The sequence below is a fragment of the Bactrocera oleae genome, chromosome 3 (genome assembly GCF_042242935.1).
Source record: "Bactrocera oleae isolate idBacOlea1 chromosome 3, idBacOlea1, whole genome shotgun sequence".
NCBI lineage: Eukaryota > Metazoa > Arthropoda > Insecta > Diptera > Tephritidae > Bactrocera > Bactrocera oleae.
This window is the reverse complement of record NC_091537.1, coordinates 23,308,888-23,328,682: the sequence shown is the minus strand read 5'-3', so window position 1 is coordinate 23,328,682 and position 19,795 is coordinate 23,308,888. Positions and strand designations below refer to the sequence as shown.

General features: G+C 37.0%; 1 protein-coding gene across 5 annotated transcripts in view; it reads right to left on the bottom strand.

Moving 5' to 3' along the window:
- The window catches only part of LOC106623489 (uncharacterized), a 78,823-nt gene that overhangs the window by 38,897 nt on the left and 20,131 nt on the right, over positions 1-19,795 (bottom strand). For 2 of the 5 annotated variants that reach the window (XM_070106249.1, XM_070106250.1), the window contains exon 3: positions 5,511-5,537. The exons of the other annotated variants lie outside the window; for them this stretch is intronic. The gene's annotated coding sequence lies outside the window, so the exon portion shown is untranslated. The remainder of the gene's footprint in view (positions 1-5,510; positions 5,538-19,795) is intronic. 5 annotated transcript variants of the gene reach the window in all.

Below are 19,795 nucleotides of genomic sequence, written 5' to 3'. Positions count from 1 at the left end.
AACCAAATTTTATGAATATAACTTGACATATAAAATAGTTTTCCATAGAAGTACTTGAGTTTGATCGGTGAACTTTGTTATAGGGACATTTCAAACCCCTAAAATTTCATTATTAGCAAAGCAGTTAGTCTTAAGAATGAAATTATTCATACATTTTTCTTTATTTAAAGATCTGTTAATGTAGTTTAGAGCGATCGGGGGTGGATAAACGTAAAAAGAAACTCAACGCAATGCTTTTTGTCTTTGCGTTCGCACCAGGGCTATTAAGTACAGGGTTATTTGATTCAGCGTTCTTTTTGCACTCGCTTACAGAAATATATGGCTACTAGTAAACTAAGCTGCAAAATCTTTCGCAAAATATAAGAAATAAGTTGGCACTCTGGAAAACAATCTCTGAACTACTCACACGTTTAAATATAATATAGTTAAAGCCTAACAGTAAGTAATAAATCATAAATCTATTTAAAATTATGGACAAAATGACGGCTTCCGAAACAAATAAGTCGTTTTTTGTGAAAAAATGTACATTTCAGCGTGGCTTAAGAAATCGAACTTGTTATTAGGTAAACATCTATTTCCTTCTATCATTGCCTGACAAATCTATCGGTTCAGTCGTTTGGGAGAAACCACCGACTTTGAAAACCGCGTTTCGAGAAAAACGCGCTTACCTAAAGTTTTGGGAAACTCATATCTCCGATTGATGTGGCGTATCAATTTAAAATTTTCGGTACCACTGTCAGTTATATAATATAAAGCATTAAATTGGTAGCAAAATTAAGCAGGAAAATGTTGGCATTTTTAGGGCAAATTATCTTAAATGAGCATTAGAGGATCATGCGCGTTTTGTACGAAACATTTGTACAGAGCTTATAGAAGAACATTGGCGGTGAGTTCAATTCACTGCTTAAGTACATACACTGGCTGGTTGAAAAGTTTCTGCGCTCGAAATGAAAAAAATTCTGTTTTTGGTACGAAATATATATTTTTATTCAATATAATTTCCCTTAACTTCAATATACTTATTATAAGGATCCTCCAATAATATGCTATCCCTATAATGGCTTTCCGAAAGCTCTGCAAAATACCCGGCTACGGCTGAAATAGCTTCTTCGTTCGACGAAAAACGCTTTCCACGTATTAATTGTTTCAGGTTTCTGAAGAGGTAGTAGTCGCTGGGAGCCAAATCTGGTGAATACGGGGGATGCTCAAGCAATTCGTACTTTAATTCGTTGAATTTTGTTAAAACACCTTTGTGAGTTGGTGCATTGCCTTGATGAAAAATGAGTTTTTTGTTCACTAACAGTATTATGAACTTGCTCAATGATTTCTGGTTGCGGTTTTGGGTCGTCCACCGCCCAAAATTCAACAGTGCGTTTTGGAGGTGAGGACTCCTTATACACTTCTAACAATTGTTCATAAATTTCCTTTGCTTTTAAAACTTTCGAAACCTAATCTAAGAATCTAATCATTGCGCGATATTCAATTTTTTCCATATTAAAAAAATTCTCTGACATGTCAACTTTAAATGGCTTGTAAACGAAGAATTAATTAACAGAATGACTTGTAACTTTGCATGTGTTCTCACGACAGATGTACCAACTTAAGAAAACAAAAAACTTTAGAGCTAATAGTGCCATTTCTTGGTAAGACCAACCAACTTTACAACCAACCTGTACATATGAACAACTATGCAAGTAGTATGTACATGATTTTTTCCATTTATTTACGATGGCGAAGACCCGAAGCGGTACTTTTGTGCAGCAAAATTATTCGTGTGTATGCAGTATAACTGGATGTGAGAGTTTGCAAGTTGTGAGGGAACCGCAACGAACTATGTTTTGTAAATGCTCAACTCAATCATTCTGTGGCTTGTAAAATGACGACCCTGAGGTGAGTTAAGAAGTATTGGCGTTGTCGACGGCAATTAAGGAAGTTATTAATTTCGTCACATTTCATGGCATTAGTACTGTTAGACAGTCGATGTTATTGCTTGTAGTCCTATGCACACTTTGTATACAGTTATTTGCACAACTCACGGAAGCAAAGTGCAAAATGGTGGAAGTGCGAGGCTGAAATAGCGCGAGGAAAATATTATGTGATAAATAAATATACGTAGTATGTATGTTTGTATGTGCGATTCCTTGACGCTTCTCCTTCGAATGTTTGGTGAGTATTCATGCCCAGCGCTGGTGAATTTCCGAAATTATATGCGGACATATTTCATTTTAGTTGAGCTGTTATTATTTTATTGTTTGCTTATAATTATAATTATTTGCCTCGTTTTTGGTTTCTCTTCCAGTGGGACATTCGATTCTACAATAATTATTTGTGCATTCCTTATAACGCTATATATTCTAGTAAAGCCAAAAATGAACGAAAAGCATGAACAACAATAAAACAATTACAGTGTGAAACAAATTTTATTTACAAATTGCTCATTCGAGAATGTGCGTGTGAATAAAAGATGACAAGAAAAGCGATAGCAAATATGCTGAATGACACAACCCCAAACAAAACAAAGAAGAAGAAAAATGTAAATTCACAAAAGTGGTTCAAAAAGTTCTTCAATTTGTCATATTTGACCAGTTGAGCAATAAAATATTCATAAGCTTGAAAGAAAGGATGGTACTTTGACGGTTCTGGAACGTTAAATGTTAGATTTGGATCTTAAGGGGTTATATACACTTGCGTATTTCAAAAAATATTTTTTTTGCTATACTATATGATATATAAGATGACTCGGCAAATCGTTTCGGAGATAGATAGATTTTTTAAGTAAGTGTAATCGGCTTCTAAAACTTAAAACTTGTTATTCTCGAAACGATGTTTTAGAGCCGGTGAGGAATATTTTTCTAAAACAGCAGGACCGATCGCATCGACACAAAATTTTCACGCTGAAATGTAAAGTTTTTCATTAAAACGACTTTTTTTTGCAAAATTCGCCATTTTGTCAAGTATAAAAATTTTCATTAGTCCTTCAATAATTACTGGTATTCATATATGGTAATAATATATTTTCGGCGTTTGAATTTCAGATGATTTTACGCAAAAAATTTTCTCACCGCCAGACAAACTTTTTGGATTGTGACCTGATCCAATGTGAATGGATCCAATACGAGAACCCTTAAGACACATAAAAACAATTGTGAAATCTGCCCAACTTGCCAAGTCAAAGGCAAAGAATAATATCCATGCCGTTTCCACGACATTCGGATATACTTAACCTGAACTAACACGGATTTTTATCTCGCCAGGAATTGTCAACTGGGCAGCATTCTTCTAAATTATTTCAGGGTATTATTCTACAGCTACAAAAACACCAACAACATCCATGGCGCCAAGGTAGTCCCCTGTACTGTGAAACCATTAATGGGGAACGCTAACGACAACAACTTATCAAATTGAAGTGAGCGATTGTCGAAAAACACCCGGAATTGATGGTGAGAGACGAGGCAATAATTTTCCATCATGAGTGGCTGCGAAGTTTTTCTCACCCGCCTTATAGCAAAGATCTTGCCTCTTCAATCAACTGTTTGTTCCGGTCGATGCAAAACGCCCACATTGAAATACGGTTCATATGAAAACAGGGTATTAAAAGTTTGGTTTGGTTTGATTTATTCTTAGCCGCCAAGCCGGTACAGCTCGTTTGGGATGGAAGCCACAAATTGACAAAAATATGGGGATTGTTATATCTATCGTTTTTCCTATAATATCTTTATATATATAAATCTTCTGTACGTGTGTTTGTAATTGAACTCCTTCTAAACGGCTGGACCGATTCTGATGCAATTTTTTGTGTGTATTCAATGGGGTTTGAGAATGGTTTAGATTCACAATTCGATCAACTAGATAATGGTTTATTAATGAATTTTTTGTAAATGAGAATTCAGACCAATGCAATCAACGTCTTCGTGTTAAGACAACGAGAGGCACTTCAACGAGTAACCGACGCTCACAGAGTAAATGAATGACAGCGGGTGCAAAATCGTCGAGCACTGAAATAGACTATTCATCGCATTCGGCAATCATGATTGGTAGTATGGACAAAGAATATAAATATTGTCATGCTGTCGAATATAATAGTGAATCGGTCGGTTTATGTTGCGCATCTGAAAAAATGTTACTGCCATCACTAATTGCGCCACCAGAACCTTTGAAAACGCTATAAGCTGGAAACACATATCAATCAAAGTTGTTTTTGCGTAAACTCCGTAAATGTCGGATCCCCTAGTTATTATATAAATTATTAAGGTTTAATGAAGTGCAACGCATAGTGATTTGCAAGACCTCGCTGAGCTTATTGCGAAACAAATTGGTTTCTTCAACTTTATCGCTCGTGTACGTAGAACTTTTTTTAATCACCAGCTAGACCGGCAAATCTTATGGTAAATACTTTCTGTAATAACGCCGAGGCATGCAGAATAAGTACGTATTTTGTCAGCTTCATCAACAAAACATAAATAAAAGCAATAATAACAACAATGCAAAGGCATAGCAATAGCAAGAACAGCAAGCAAGAAATAACAAATGCCGGTAAGTAAACGACACCAGCCATGCAATGGGAATTACACACCTCAGAAGCGACGGTGGTGAGCTTAGCGCAACCAAGGTGCATCTAGTGAAGCCACGTATTGTTTGCATAGTTGAGAATATGAGCGAGCAGTAAGTCAGGCCGTGGCGACTCCAAGTGGACTGCATGCGTCGCGAAGCACGCGTGTATCTAAGTGGATTTAAAAATATCTATGTATATGCAATAGTCGAGGTGAGTGCAAGTCAATGGAGGAAACACCACAACACCGCTGCTACCACTTGGCGAGTAAGTAAACTGCAGCAGCAACTGCAATGCCCGAAAAGAAAAAAAATAAAACTTGCTATGCAACTCTGTGCGGCACAAAGAAACGTCCTTATCCACACCTCTGCAGTTGCCTTGCTGGAGCTGCCTCGATCGTGGCGCTGAGGTGTGTTGCAAGCGGTTCTTCAAGTGGTTTTCATGGGATTCTGAGTTGCTTCTACTTGTGCGTATATTGTTGTTATTATTGTTTGCTGCTAAACGCACATACATAAGTATCTATGTACATATGCTCTTGTGTTCGAGGCGTGTGTGTCTTCTTCGCTGATTTGTTGCTGTTTTGCTACTACTGGCACTTTAGCTGTTCGCATAAATAGCGCATTTATTCGCCAGCGTTGAGCCGTAATGTTTTCATAAACTAGTTTTCACACATTTCACACATATTCATTGCTGCAGCGCTCTCTGTCTCCTACGCTCGCTTTCTTTCGCTCTTCTTTTCTTGAGTTTCTGCAGAAAACCCACTAACACACACACACACACATATATATATATATATAAATTCACATTCCCACAGCCGGTCTTTCTCAGCCTTAGTTAGCTGCTCCACTTTAAGACCACTTTTCGCTGTTGCTACTTCCCGAAACCCGCAAATATTTGCTCATAGCGCTACACTCACTTACTTTTTCAGGATATAAAACATAAATAAATTTCAGCTACGTACCGTTAAAAAGTGATGCCGAGAAATTGCCTGCAAAGATAGAAGAAAAGATGAGGGTACATTAAAATTTTTTAGTAGAAAAATGTGAAGAGCTCTGCAGTTTAAAGCTACCGCAAAACACTACCGAAAATTAAACGAACATTGCAACATTAAAATACCTATAATATTTTTTGTTGTCCGTTAATGTCGGCGCACTTCTGCTTAAATAACATTCAACAGAAATTTGTGAAAGCAAAATAAATAAAAAATCAGTTAAACCTTAACTTCGGCTACACTGAAACTATAATACCCTTGACAGGTTTAAGTTGTCTTATAAGAACTTGATTTTGATCGGACATTTTGTATGGCAGCTATATGCTATAGTGATCCGATCTCAACAATTTATTCGGATATTGTACCGTTGCCTTGGGCAATAATCGATGCCGAATTTCGTGACAATATCTCAATAAATAAAACAGTTTTCCATACAAGGACATCTATTTGATCGTTCAGTTTGTATGACAGCTATATGCAATAGTTGTCCGACACCGGCGGTTCCGAAAAATGAGCAACTCTTTAGTGAGAAAAAGACATGCACAAAATTGCAGATAGATAACTCAAAAACTGAGGGATTAGTTCGTGTATATATAGAGAGACGGACGGTCGGACATTTCTAGATCGGCTTAGCTCGTCATGCTGATCATTTACATACATATAATACATATTTTATAGGGTCTCCGAACTTTTCTTTTTGGGTGTCACAAACATCGAAGCAATCTAAATATACACTGTTCAGGGTATATTAATACCTACTTAGCATTTTGGTATGTATGGTATGTCTGTCTGGACTTACCAAAGCGAGTGAAACCTGAAAATGAAGTCTGTAAGCGTCGAGATAAGAGGTAGCCACCTAAGTGCATGTGTGTTGGTGTGTGAAAAGGACCTCACGCAGTGCAAATATTTCGCGGTTTAAACAGACTGTTAACAATAACTACAGTTAAAATGCGAATTATTAATTTTGAGAAAAAACTGTGCCAAAAAAGTCAATGACAACTTGAATAAAAGAATTTTCATTAACGCGTATAAAGCGTGGCAATGTTGAAAGAGCAGTTAATGCAATGGAAATAGTGGAAGAATTGCAACGAAACAGAATATAAAATCTGTATCCTATTGACTTTTGACTCTACACGGGCTTTGGTTAGGACTATTAGATGGATTGACTGACTAAGCCGATCTTCTACTGGCTTCCAGCTGAACCCACCACCCGAGATGAAAACGAGATTTTTAGTTATTGGAAACCTTTCCTAGCCACTCACGAATGTAGGTCGATTAGGCAGGAGAGAACCAAGGAGCCATATCGGCAAGCGCTGATACTCCTATACGAGGAGTTCCTCACTCCTCTCTTCCTTTTAGTGACGAAAATAGGACATAAGCTATAACTTTGAGAGGTTGGTCCTCAGGACACTTCCGACGGAAACCACATCGAATGGCCCGCTATCTCCAGCGGTGGGCTAATGCAGCAGATACTCCTTACTTGTAAAACGTCATTCCTATAATTAAGAAGATAAAGCCCTGTTCACCAAACGGATAATATCTTTGCCGATGCTAATAAATAAATAAATAAAATATATTGGGTATTACATTTGACAGTGTATACTTCTTCACTTCGGTTTTAATCGCCAATAGGTGCAACGCCTTAACAAGTTCCTCGAATGGCTAGATATCAATACTTCAGAAAAAGGCAAAGAAGGGATACATACAAGACAATCAGATGACGACCTTGAATTACGCAAAACCAATCTAGTCGCGTGGCTCTTGTATGCCGCAAATGAAGAGGTATGAAATATTCCAAAACATCGGGTTCCGGACTAGAACAAAATTACTCTAAAGAGCGTCCACATAGGACTTGTATATAAACATAGCGAACTCATCTTCAAGCAGCCTCTGCTTTAATTTTTTCGTAGAAAACAGCCTTGTAGAGGGAACGCGACAACATTTCCTGGCTTTCATGCATAGCTAAACATACTATATTGGTAATTTCAGTTTTATTGGGAATAACATTTCGATGAATGCTCGAGTATATACAACATTTATATAGCTAAAATCGCTAAACAATTTCGATGTGAAAGCTTTTCGTTCGCTAAGTCTAAGGCTTTAACTACAGCAACATTATAGTGCAAATGAAAACGATAAAGTGAACCGAATTGGTCAACGAAATAAAGTCACCGCAAGAAAAATAAAAGAAGAGGATACGTTTAAAACTAAATGACTAACCGCAAACATTTTGAGAGCCGAGCGGCAAATGAAAGCACGCAGCAATAGTAACAGCTACACATAACCATAGGTATGTCTACATACTAATATAATACTTACAGTTGTGGTCTTAATACTACGGACCGCAAGTAATTTAATGCACTTAGTGAATAATGGCGTATATGGAGGAGAATAAAAGGGTAATAGGGTAGGAAAGGTTGCGCCAAACATGAGAGCACCAAGGTGATGTGAATATTGTCATTTGGTGCACTATGAATTCCTTACCAAGAACCATATTTGAGAAAATTATTTGACCGTTATGCGGCGTTTGCGTAAAGCAATTTGTCTGAAACGCCCAGAATTATGGTTCATTTATCACGATAATGCACTCAAAAGGCGGGGCGTCGACACGATTGAGGAGATAAAAAAAGAATAGAAGAGGGACTTGAAGGCTATTACGACTGTTTCGAGGACTAGAAAAAGGGGATGAAATGAATTTGGAAGAATAAATAAATTCTTAATATTTTTGAAATGAATAAAACGTTTTGTGTGAAATATTTCGAAAATTCCATTTTTTCTTCTATTATTATGACCGCAACTGTATAAGCAAGAAAAGATTAAGAAACATCCAACTTGCGGCTGATGATACGACACAACAACGAGTATGATTCGATACCCGATTAAGAGACGATGAAGTAGAAACAACGAAAATAAAAACATACCATACATTCCGAAAGGTAATAAGAAAGTCAAGAGCCAACAACAGGAAAGTTAACTGGCCAGAGCAATCAGAAAGAAAAGAAGCAACATAAATATGAGATAGTCGTGTGTGTGTGCATATAAGACCAACAAGTCACCTACTTGTAGCGATCTGGTCCGGCTATTCACCAGCAAGCTAGTGAGTTCCACACTGCTCCGTTGGGAATCGCGCTCAAAGTAAGTGCACATATGTGGTTGTGGTGCCAGCCAAAGCCAAAGCCAAAGCCGAAGCCAAAATGCTCAAAACTCTCTACTACTACTCTAAGCAATCGCTGATCAGATCAGCCGGTCGCAGCAGCAAGTAAACTCGATTGACGGGGCTATTAACGTCCAACATACATATGAAACAAGATATTTTTTCGGCCTGAGTTTTGCTGAAGCCACCATACTACCATCACCGCCAAGCAGCCAGCTCGTGCAACTTTCTGCATTTGCGATTGCACGCTGTCCACACACAGACACTCCTCCAACGAATGGTGGACCCTTTAAGAAGACAATCACAAGAATGGCAGTCCCAGTGCAAGCGGAGACAGGGTGGTCGGTACTATTCGGGTCATATTTAGTGCTGCAGCGGGGAGGGGAACTTAAATGTAAGATGAGGCACTCCAAGCCGAAGGCGGCGACGAACGACACATGCTTTTACCGGCCATAGCATTTCGGCATTCTTACGTGTGAGTAATGTGTAGTTAATGCCTGTTCTCGGCTCCAGGTGATCGTAGAGCGGACACATAAACAGAACTACACATTACACTCCGAGCAGAGCGTACGGCAAAAAAGGGTAACCAGGTGCGAAGAAAATTGTTTGGGGTACAACACGTTGATTTGCAGAGTGTGTGTTTGCACGCTTGCGGCTATGTGGTGCTTGTAGTTCATTTAAGTGACTGGTATTTACGTGGGTACAGCGTTTTACTTAAAGTGTTTTCGCTAAGTATACGTACGGAGATTGTACGAGCATAAGCATACGCATACGCATAAATATACATTATGCATTTAATATGTCGCTACATACACTCACGCTCACATGCAAGTCAATCTTAGTTGGTATGTAATTAAGTGGCGGTGAGCGGTCGTGAGGCAGAAACCCGAAGCTACATCAGAAGAAGTTATCAGCGTGTGTTTATGTGCATGTGAGTGTGTGGCAAGCATGTGGAGTGCGCGGCAATGTCAAGAGAAATAATTAACGTTTTAATTACATTTTATAGTCGAACGTCTGTCAGGCGTAATTATTATTTGTATCACACTTTAGAAAATGCTTACAGTGGAGTAGCTACCGCAGGCAGCGGCCGCAGCAGTTTAGCGGCAATTCCTCAAAGCCCTTAGTATACAAAATATGTACGTATGTATGCCTGGTGAGGCGCCCCGACCACGGACACTAAATATTATTGCATACTCGACTAAACGCTTATTTTACGAGCCGTGAGAGTGCGCAAATTATGTCAGCAAGTGAAGCGCAAATTAAGAGCTCATTTACATGTCAGGTTGCACAAAAAAAAAAAAACAACAAAAAACATACATAAAACACGAAAGTAAACAAAAAAGCAGTCAGGAATTTTGAATCTAAACTATTTATTCGTCAGGTATCAGTAAGTTCAGGTTAATATTCACATGCATACATACATACTACTTACATATATAAGCAATGATTCAATTAGCTACTACTTAAAAATTTCCTTTAATTTCATTTAATATTTGTCTTTGATATTTCAAAGCTTTTACTAATGGAGAAATAATTGTAAACGAATATTACAACTCGACTGTACAACTTTTAATTGGATTATTTCCATTTTCAAGTCGTTGGAAGTATAAAATAGACTTTCGTGAGCATAATGTACCAATATTTTGTTGCAACCTCTTAAGGTTTTGCTTTTCTCTATTCTAGTTTCGGGTGGTTACCGTGGTGTAGGGCAATAAATGTCATTTTCTTAGATAAGTCCATGATATTAGCAGTTTCCCATCCTTATATAGTTTCACCATAATTCTCCGTTCAAAAATGTTGCAATGCACCGCGCGGCCCATATTTCACTTTTATTTCTTTCATTTATAAATTACAAACCCTAGATTTTTTCTTAATTATAAACCAACAAAAACGACGTGATGTTAAAATGAAATATTACCTCAAATCTGGTCGAAAGGGGTTCTGTATTTTTTGTTATGCAGATAATTTAATGTCATTTATGATATGAACAAAATGTCGGCCAAATGATCACCACCCGTTTACGCCCATTTTCGATGACTCGCTGTAGCACTTCGGCTGGAATTTCGGCTATCGGTGGCTGAATGTTGTCTTCGAGCTCCTAAAGCGTTGCTGGTTGATTGGCGTAAACCTTTGATTTAACAAACCCTCAGAGAAAATAATTTAGAGGCCATAAATCGCATGATCTTGGCGGCCATTTGACTGGACCATTTCTCGAAATTAACGAGTCGCCAAACTTTCCTCGAAATATGTCCATGTTTTTGATGATGAAACATGAGGCGGCGCACCGTCTTGTTGGAAATAGAGATCGTCTGCGTCGATTTCATCAAATTTCAGGAAGAAAAGTCGTGCCTGTTCTGGCTAGTTCATCTGCTTCACAGTTGCCTGGGATATCACCGTGTCCTCGAACCCATTATAGGTTTGTCGTGAAATAGGATGTTAGATTCACTTAGAGATCAAAGCATTCCTTTACTGTATTTGACGGAACCCTAAGAGACTTTAATGATTTTAAAGCACTCGATTATACAGTTTGAGCACATCCCTATAGATGCTTATTCCTGTGTCTTTGCCCACCTCATCCTCAGCCCACTCCTTTCTGGAAGGGAAGGTAATTTTGGAGACCGAATTTAAGTTCAAATCTATTGGGTAGAAACGGGAAGTTGCTTAGTACCTTAGGACACTCCTTATTACAGACGACTAATATGGAGAATTCGCTCAGTCTAAAAGCCGACTTCGGATGTATACCATGTACTGCTCTTTGTATACTTTCTTTCGGCGAACATTGTATTATATAAGTTCCCTCTAATATTATCTTCAAGTTGTAGTAATTAGGATCCGGTAGTAAAGTCTAGTTATAGTAAAGTCTTTATCAAATTTATTAGTATATCAAATACCCAAAAACCACATGATGATTTACTAAGATATTAGTAGCATAGCCAAATTTTTTTTGAGTGTTTGTGTAAATTCCAATTTACTAATAAAATATAATAGGCTAACGAGTCAAATTACTTATACCATCTATGAACACACTTGGTTTTTAGGTATTTCGCCGACTTAAGTAGTTTTCAGATTAATGAGAACGTAACGTTTATACATATAAAGCTACTAATGAGGCGACAATGTCTATCAGTTCTCGGTTTAAATTTCAGAGCCGTAAGTGCGCGTTCCAACCCGGTCCTCCCACCTATTTTCGTGTGCAGTGTAAAACCTCTCTCAATTAGTATAAGATAAATTCAAAAAAACATTGCTTTATCAAATCCATGGGTCAAGTATGCATTGTTAGATGTTTCATATTACATGCGTACATATGTATGTATTTTTCTAAAGCAAAGTGACCAGTTAAAGGTCTGCAATGAACTCAGAAAAGACAGAGAAGTATTAAAGAACAATTTTGGGAAATAAATTCACAATAAAGTTAAATTTCCAGACAATATTTTAAAGTACTTAAAACTTTTAAATTGGCTCTCCACATACACATACATACATTAGAGCGGGTCGATTTACAAGGGCACGAAAAAACGGAAAAATGTGTGTATGTTTATTTTCACTGTAAGTATATATTAGAGGACAATGTATATATTAGAATGAAAGATACAGTACCCGGCAAAACTATGGATAGCGAGCGTTGAGTTTCGAAAATTGATTGTTCAGGCTCATTTTAATGGACTGTGAAAATATTCTAGGAGCAAGGCCACAACCCAAAAGGTAATAAAAAGATACAAAAAAAATGTGGACTAGAGAGCGCGCCAAAGATGCCGCCAAAGGGCAACCACTGCTCGCGAAAAGACTTAAATAATCAGAGAAGTGAAGAAAGACCCGACTGTTTTTGCCCGATTTATTCAGCAGAGCCTTCAAAAGAATGTTTCCGAGTAAACAATGCAGCGGAGAATCAGAGAAAGTGGTTATTCCACCACTACAAGATCAAAAGGAACTTTCAAACACGTTGGGAATATATTGGAGGACAATTTACCACAAAGTAAAAAACCAAATGGTTTCAAGTTTTTAGAAAAAGTAATTTTGAGTGACGAGAGCAAATTTAAGTTTAAAAATACGAAAAGCAAAGAAAAAGTTTGACGAAATAGTCAAAAGAGGCTCCAAAGTAAGTGCGTCTAAAGCACCATAACGTTCGGACGAGGAAATGTTTTAGTTTCGGGTTGTTTTAGCTACAGTGGTCTATCAAATCTGGTAAAGGTTGATGTCAAATTGTTTTTACAGATGCTGAGTACAAATTTAGAGCCGGCAACGCAAATATTGGGCTTAAAAGATAACTTTATATACCAGCAAGATGCAATTAACCCAAATATACAAGTCGGGTTGCGAAAGCATATCTCTATTAAATATCGATACAGCTCCTACCATGGCCTGCCGAAAGCCTTAACTTAATTCCCAATAAGCTCGACCGATCTTCTTTTCGTTCCAATTATAGATTGCAGCACTCCTGGGAAAACATAAAGCAATCGCTTCTTCAAAACTTTTTAGTGCAATATACCCAAAACAATAAATTATAGTTCTCAAAAGATATAATCATTTTAGTTTTTACATTCATGGTTATACCTTGTTTTGTCCTATACTCTATGTGTTATAGTTGCCCGCTCTTGCTAATTCCGACAGACGATCAATACAATATCAAAATTAGTTTTCATTCGGATATATCCAAAACTGACGCGCAAATTTTTATAATCTCTAGAAGCTAAACTTTGTTTTAAAAATCGCTGGCTCCAAATCGATTTCAGATCCATAGTAGCTTAGGCAAAGTTGTTCAGACTGATCCGTAGAACCTTTTCGGAATATGGAATTTTATGGACAAAAATCGACCCGCTCTAACTTGCATATACATAATTATGTGTACAGCCAGTAGAGACCAAAAACATACATATGTACATACATATGTGTTTGTGTGTTAGTTTGTTTAAATGTAAAAAGTTTTCAATGTTTCTTTTAGTTTTCCAAGCATTTTCATAGAATTTGGAAACTAAAGCCTTTCAAATATGCTCGAATTTATGGGCAAATTGTGTCTAAGCCAATCTCAAGTCAAGTCAGTTGATTTCCTATTGCAATAAAATTTGTATTGAATTCAAGTCAATTGAGTCTGCAGCAGTGTGTGCAATTGTTATATGAATGTTAAGTGCGAATACATGTAGATTTGTGCGCATGTATGTTTGTATTTTTTCTACTGTATTATACAGTTATTGAACACTTAATAGCACTCGACATTTTAATTGAGCTGACAGCGCCACTTGTGGGGCCAGCAACACACACACACATACATATGCATGAATAAATATACACTTGCATGTGGTAAGCTTTCATGTGGGTAAGCATGTGCTTATCGGAGTGTGTGTTTGTGTATGTGTGTATGCGCATAAGTGGCGAAGCTGTAGTTAAAGCCTGGACAAACAATATACTCAATTTTTGTTTTTGCTCGGTTTTCGTTTTTTTTTATTATGTTTTTTTCATTATTGTCAGCACTGCGGCCAGCACAATGCAAGGAGGCGTGCTAATGGGGTAACGGAGACGTAGGAAGAAACTTCCAAACATTGAAACCTTAAAAATTCTGTTGAAAACTTTCAAGTGGCGGGATAAAAGTTTTGTGAAGAATAAATACGAAAAAACACAAAAGCCAGAAAAACAATACAAGCGACAATTCAGACAGCTGAACAATTGGAACATACTGTGGTGTACGGCTGAAAGTTTGTGTGCCATGCTGTTGCTGTTGTTGGCGGTTGGCTTTTCTTCTGTGTATGGTAGACAGACATGTGCATTTGTATGCATGTATGTAGGTGTGCGCTCGATTCTCTAAATTCCACGATTTACGACCCAAAAACTGATAACTCTAATGGTAATCTCTTTAAAGAGAAATTACAACAAAAACTCAAAAGCTGAATGTGAAATCAAAAAGAAAGAAGCATAAGAGCCCATACTATTAGGTACAGGAAAAGCGCGCCCAGACAACATGTAGCACATCGCATTACAAAAACAACAAACACCTCGCCATAGAAACGCCACATCACGATGCAAACATACGAAGCAACAACAACAAACAGCTGCAACAAACGTATACCAATAATAAAAAGTTTTCTGGTGAACGAGCGCGTGAGTAGGGAGGTAAGACCTTATGGTAGACAAGAGAAGCTGACAACATAGACAGAGAATGCATTTTCGGCTATCCGAAGATTTAGTGTGCATTTTTATGCACTCAACAATTGCATAACTATAAAACTGTACCTATTCTTGCAAAATGTTGCACATATCGTAAGTATGATAGTTTTGTTAACCTAACGGTTTATCTGTTTGCCGTTGGTACTCGCTTGAAACCGTATGGGAAATGATCCTAGTGAGAATTATGCATCGTTTACAAAATGATGCATCTCAAAAACATATGATCTCTTGGCTTGAATTTATTCCAGCCAGCCGGGACGGTTACTTGCCCGAAATCATTTTAAAAATATAATGGCAAGCCCTTATCTTTATAATAAAGCTCAATTCTCGGCCTTAACAATAAATTATTTCTTTATGAAAAATACATGTCCTAGACCCTCCTAAAAACACCCTTTAGCTGACACTTACTTACACAGCTTACTGATTAAAATCAAGTTCTTTTACGTAAAACTTTTTTGTTTTTTTTGTTTTTGATTTTTGGAGCGCCATTCGCTAGATTGTTGGAAAGTTTCGACGTTAAATTCATAAACCCACATCGCGTCCCCAGTTATAATGCGTTTGATGAATGTAGGGTCCTTAGCTACATTGTCAAGCATTTCTTTTGCGATCTCTACTCGACGTCGTTTTACCAAAGATTCAGGTATTTTGGTACGAATATAGCATTGGCACGCTACATAGTCAAACCATTAACCAAAATATCTTAAATCTATCTGCTATGTCTCTGATGCCAATACGATGATCTTCAAGCACTCTTTCTTTAACTTTTTCGACTTTGTCGCCATTAACAGAGGTGGATGGAGGTATGGATGTTTTCTCAACCTTCACTGAATGTTTTGTGACACTCAAATAATTGTGTTCGTGATAAAGTAGACTCCCCAATATCCTGTTGCAAGATTTTCAATGAATCCCTTCGTCATAAGTGAAACTTTTCGCTTCGTAAAAAACCAACAGCTGCCAAGCACACATTGACATATTGAGTTCAAACTTCACACGAACATAAAAAAGGTTGTACTAATCTGGAAAACAAAATTGTATCGATACACAACAAAGTACATATTCACCACTCTCTATCATAGGTATATGTAAGGTACAAATCATATGCATGTTGTGCTGTTTCATGGTCTTTTAAATGTCGAATAAAAAATTTATATATTTGCTTTTATTAAGTATTTATGATATTCTCACTGTAAAACTAACTGTATAAAAGTTAAATTCATAATTTCGACTTGTATGAATAATTTTGCGCATGTAAGTGTGCATTTTAAAATGTAAAACCACCTGTCAGTTTGCATGAAATCACTCTTAACAACAAAAATCAATGTCGGCTTAATGCTGGGAAAACTGTAAATACCAAATGATTCATCAACAGATGCTACGAGTGCGGCATAATGACAAGAACAACAAAAACACCGCCCGGTGTATAAATTCCAAGTGCACAGCTGGACATTAACCGATCAAATGTCTTTAGAAATCGAGGACAAAGCGATAAAAATAAGCCATATGCTCACAAGCGTCATAAATTCTTATTAAAAAATATTCTTTACAAATTTCATATTAATTATGAACAGGAAAGTCAATAAAAATTAACCATAAAAAAAATAACAAACAAATAAAAAATTATAGTAATGGTAATTATTGAAGGTAAATTGTTATTTAATTCCACTTTTTATCAAAAATATTTGGCGTTAGTCGTTCAAGCGAGATGAGACATTGGGTTGAATAAGTTTCATTGAATTGATGGTTCTTAGCAGTAAAATGTCTTCTATTATATCCAACGAAAGCTGAGGTTAGGTTAGTCTGGAAGGCTCGTGAGCCACGCATGGACCGGTTTTGGCGGGGCACCCAAGTGTTTGAAGCGTTACCTTGCTAGTGCAGGACAAGTGAACAAAAGATGCTCCATTGTTTCCCTAGAGCCTTGCTCTTGACATTACCTGCAATCGTCTCCATCTGTCAGCCCTATTCTGCAGGCGTGTGCCGCCACCATACTGTGACTAGTGAGTATTCCAATCATGTGACTACAGTTTCTTCTATCAAGAGTGTGCAGAAACTTTGTGTATTTTTGATCTTTCGCTTTGCACATGAACATAGCAGTTTCGATGGAATGATCTATCAGTATGCAATTTTACCTTCATTCAATTCTTCATACCTTCATTTCATTCAATTTTACCTTTCCTTGCCATGATCTTGTCTAGGTCGTCGTAAAGACAATGCATGGGTTTACCAATGTCGGTCACATTATCGGATAATATCCGTACACCACTCTTGGCAATCTTGCCTACTATCTCATTGCCATCGAGGCCTTTATAACCTCACCCCCTCTCCACTGCTGCCCTGCTTTCAAAATTTTGTCTCGCTCTCAGTGGCTTTTTAAATATGGCATTAAATTTAACTTAGACTGATGATTCGTCACTTCGCTGCACGTTATAGTAACTAAAGTGGGATAACTGCTTAATTATATAACTCAATTTGTTTATGATACCAGTTGTTTGTTCGATTCGCCACTCTCAAAGGTTTGGCAAATCGAATTTTATGTGTATGGCGTTTTATTACAGCTTTGCCTTGGGCAAATAAATATTCTTTGTGCTATGTACATAGTATATCTATCTATTTGCACAGTATTAGATCTAAGTTTACTAGTGGCAAGAACAACATAATCGGCTGAACGGTAAAGCTCTTGCTGCCGCTGATGACTTGTACATTAGTTCGTCTACAAGTTTTCCCCATTTAACACGCATTGTAATTGCAACAACCAAAGCAATTTCTTTACTTTTCGCATTCTTACACTTTGTATTTATTCTTCGTCTTTATATTCCGTACTTTTTTCTTTAGTTTTGCTTTTCACAAAGAACTAAGAAAAGAGACGGTTGTAACGGAGAGAGCGCACAGGAAACACTCGGAGTTTAGTGCAAACAGACAGGAGGTGTTGAGAAAACAAGCAAATACAATAGCAAGCATACTCTTTAGAGTGCTAAGCGAAATAATTGCGCAACGTGAGAAAAATAAACGAAGCCATCAGCGCAAAAAGACGTAAAACAGTTTAGAAAACAAACAAAAATTTTAACTGAAACTATAATACCCTTCACATATATGAAATATTCCATACAAAAACTTGATTTTGATCGGTCGGTTTGTAAGGCTGCTATAGCTATGGTGGTTTTCGACTAATGAGCAGCTCTCGAGGAGAAAAGGATGTGTGCAAAATTTCAGATCGATATTTCAGCAACTGAGAGACGAGTTCGCAGACAAACGGACAGACGGACTCAGCTCATCATGCTGATCGTTTATATATATATTTTATAGGGTCTCCGACGCTTCTTTTTGGCAAACTTTATACTCGTATGCCCTGTTCAGGCTATAAAAATTAAACAGAACTTTAAAAGCAAAATAACAGACGCAAGAAAGCCACTTAAACGCTTGAATATTGCATTCTTAGTTTTGTTGCAATTGCAAGCGCCAACATACACGGATGTACATATACATTTGTTCGACAAAAACAACACTGCACACGTGTGGATAAACATAAAGCGTTTGGTGTGGCAAGTTGCAACCTGCAGTGAATTGAATTGGTAACAAGTAGCAACAACAAATAAACAGACACGAAGAGCTACGACAGCGAAATACTGTGCCCCCATCTACAGCAAAACGAATACGCATGGTGGAAACACTTGTTTGAAGTTTTCAGTTTCAAAGTAGAGAGTGACAGACGGAGAGAGATAAGTAGGGAGAGAGAGTGATATATATAGAGAGACTGATACAGAAAGGGTTAGAAACCCACCTGAATGATCTCTTTAGATATTTTTGAGAATCCGAAGAGCAAAAAGATTTCTACATTGTGAAGCACTATAAGTAAGATATTCTACTATCTTTCCTGAAAACAGGTATTCCAGATCATACTATCGTAAAGGTATCAGGAATATTGTTCTTATATAAATTTAATTTATAAGAATTCTTTAAAACACGAACACAAAGTGCCAGCAGTAAGGAGTCTCTATTTTATACTATATGAAACACAGTGGAGTGTGCGGTACGGCAACATTATTTTATGCTACTTCGTTTGTGCTGCTAAAACAGTTCTCCTATCCCTCCATGCTAAGCATTATGCCGCTAGCTAAAGCAACTATGCAACGATTTTTCATTTCGTCTGTCTGTCCGACTGCCAGCCTGCATGTTATTGATGTTGTTTTTCTTGGCCGTTTATTCATTTTTCCTGTTCAACTACGGCACTCTGTGCACTACTAAGTTCAGTTAAGAATTTAAAAGTTTACAAAGTGATTCGCAAGTTAATTTCAGCGCATTCTCACACAAGCCATATATGTAAATACATATGTAAGTATGTATAAATAGTACATAAGAAAGTGCACTAGTACTAAGTAATTGCAGTTAGAAGAATAAGATGAATTTTAAGAGTAAAGGGAGCTAATGAAATATCGCAGAACGCATTAAAGGATTAGTCAGAATTTTTTTTTTTGAAAACATGAAAACTATTGACTAATCGAAGGATTTATTTTAATCGGAATTTTTATAAACTATAAAGTGTTAGCTTTTTTCCTAAAATCTGAGGCCGCCATTTTGTTAATTTAAAAAAATTCGATCGGGCACTAGATTATCTGTTAATAAAACTAATTCTTCGCCAATTGTTTTTAGATGAATATCCCAATATTAGTGATGATCACCGCAAAGAGATTCGGTTGGAACTGTATCAACACAAACCACCATTACTTTTAAAATTATAATTTTTTTTTAAATGTTTGACAACCTTATACAATAAAAGAGTTTCCTGGCAAATATGAATTATTTAAAATTGTTATTTGTTCTTTTCTCTGACTACACCTAACCCTTGAGGGGGTATTCCAGTCTAGAAATAAAAAATATTGATTATTTTTTATTTACAAAGTTTAACCATTTAAGAATAGACCTACAAGAGAAGTTTTTATAATTCAAATTA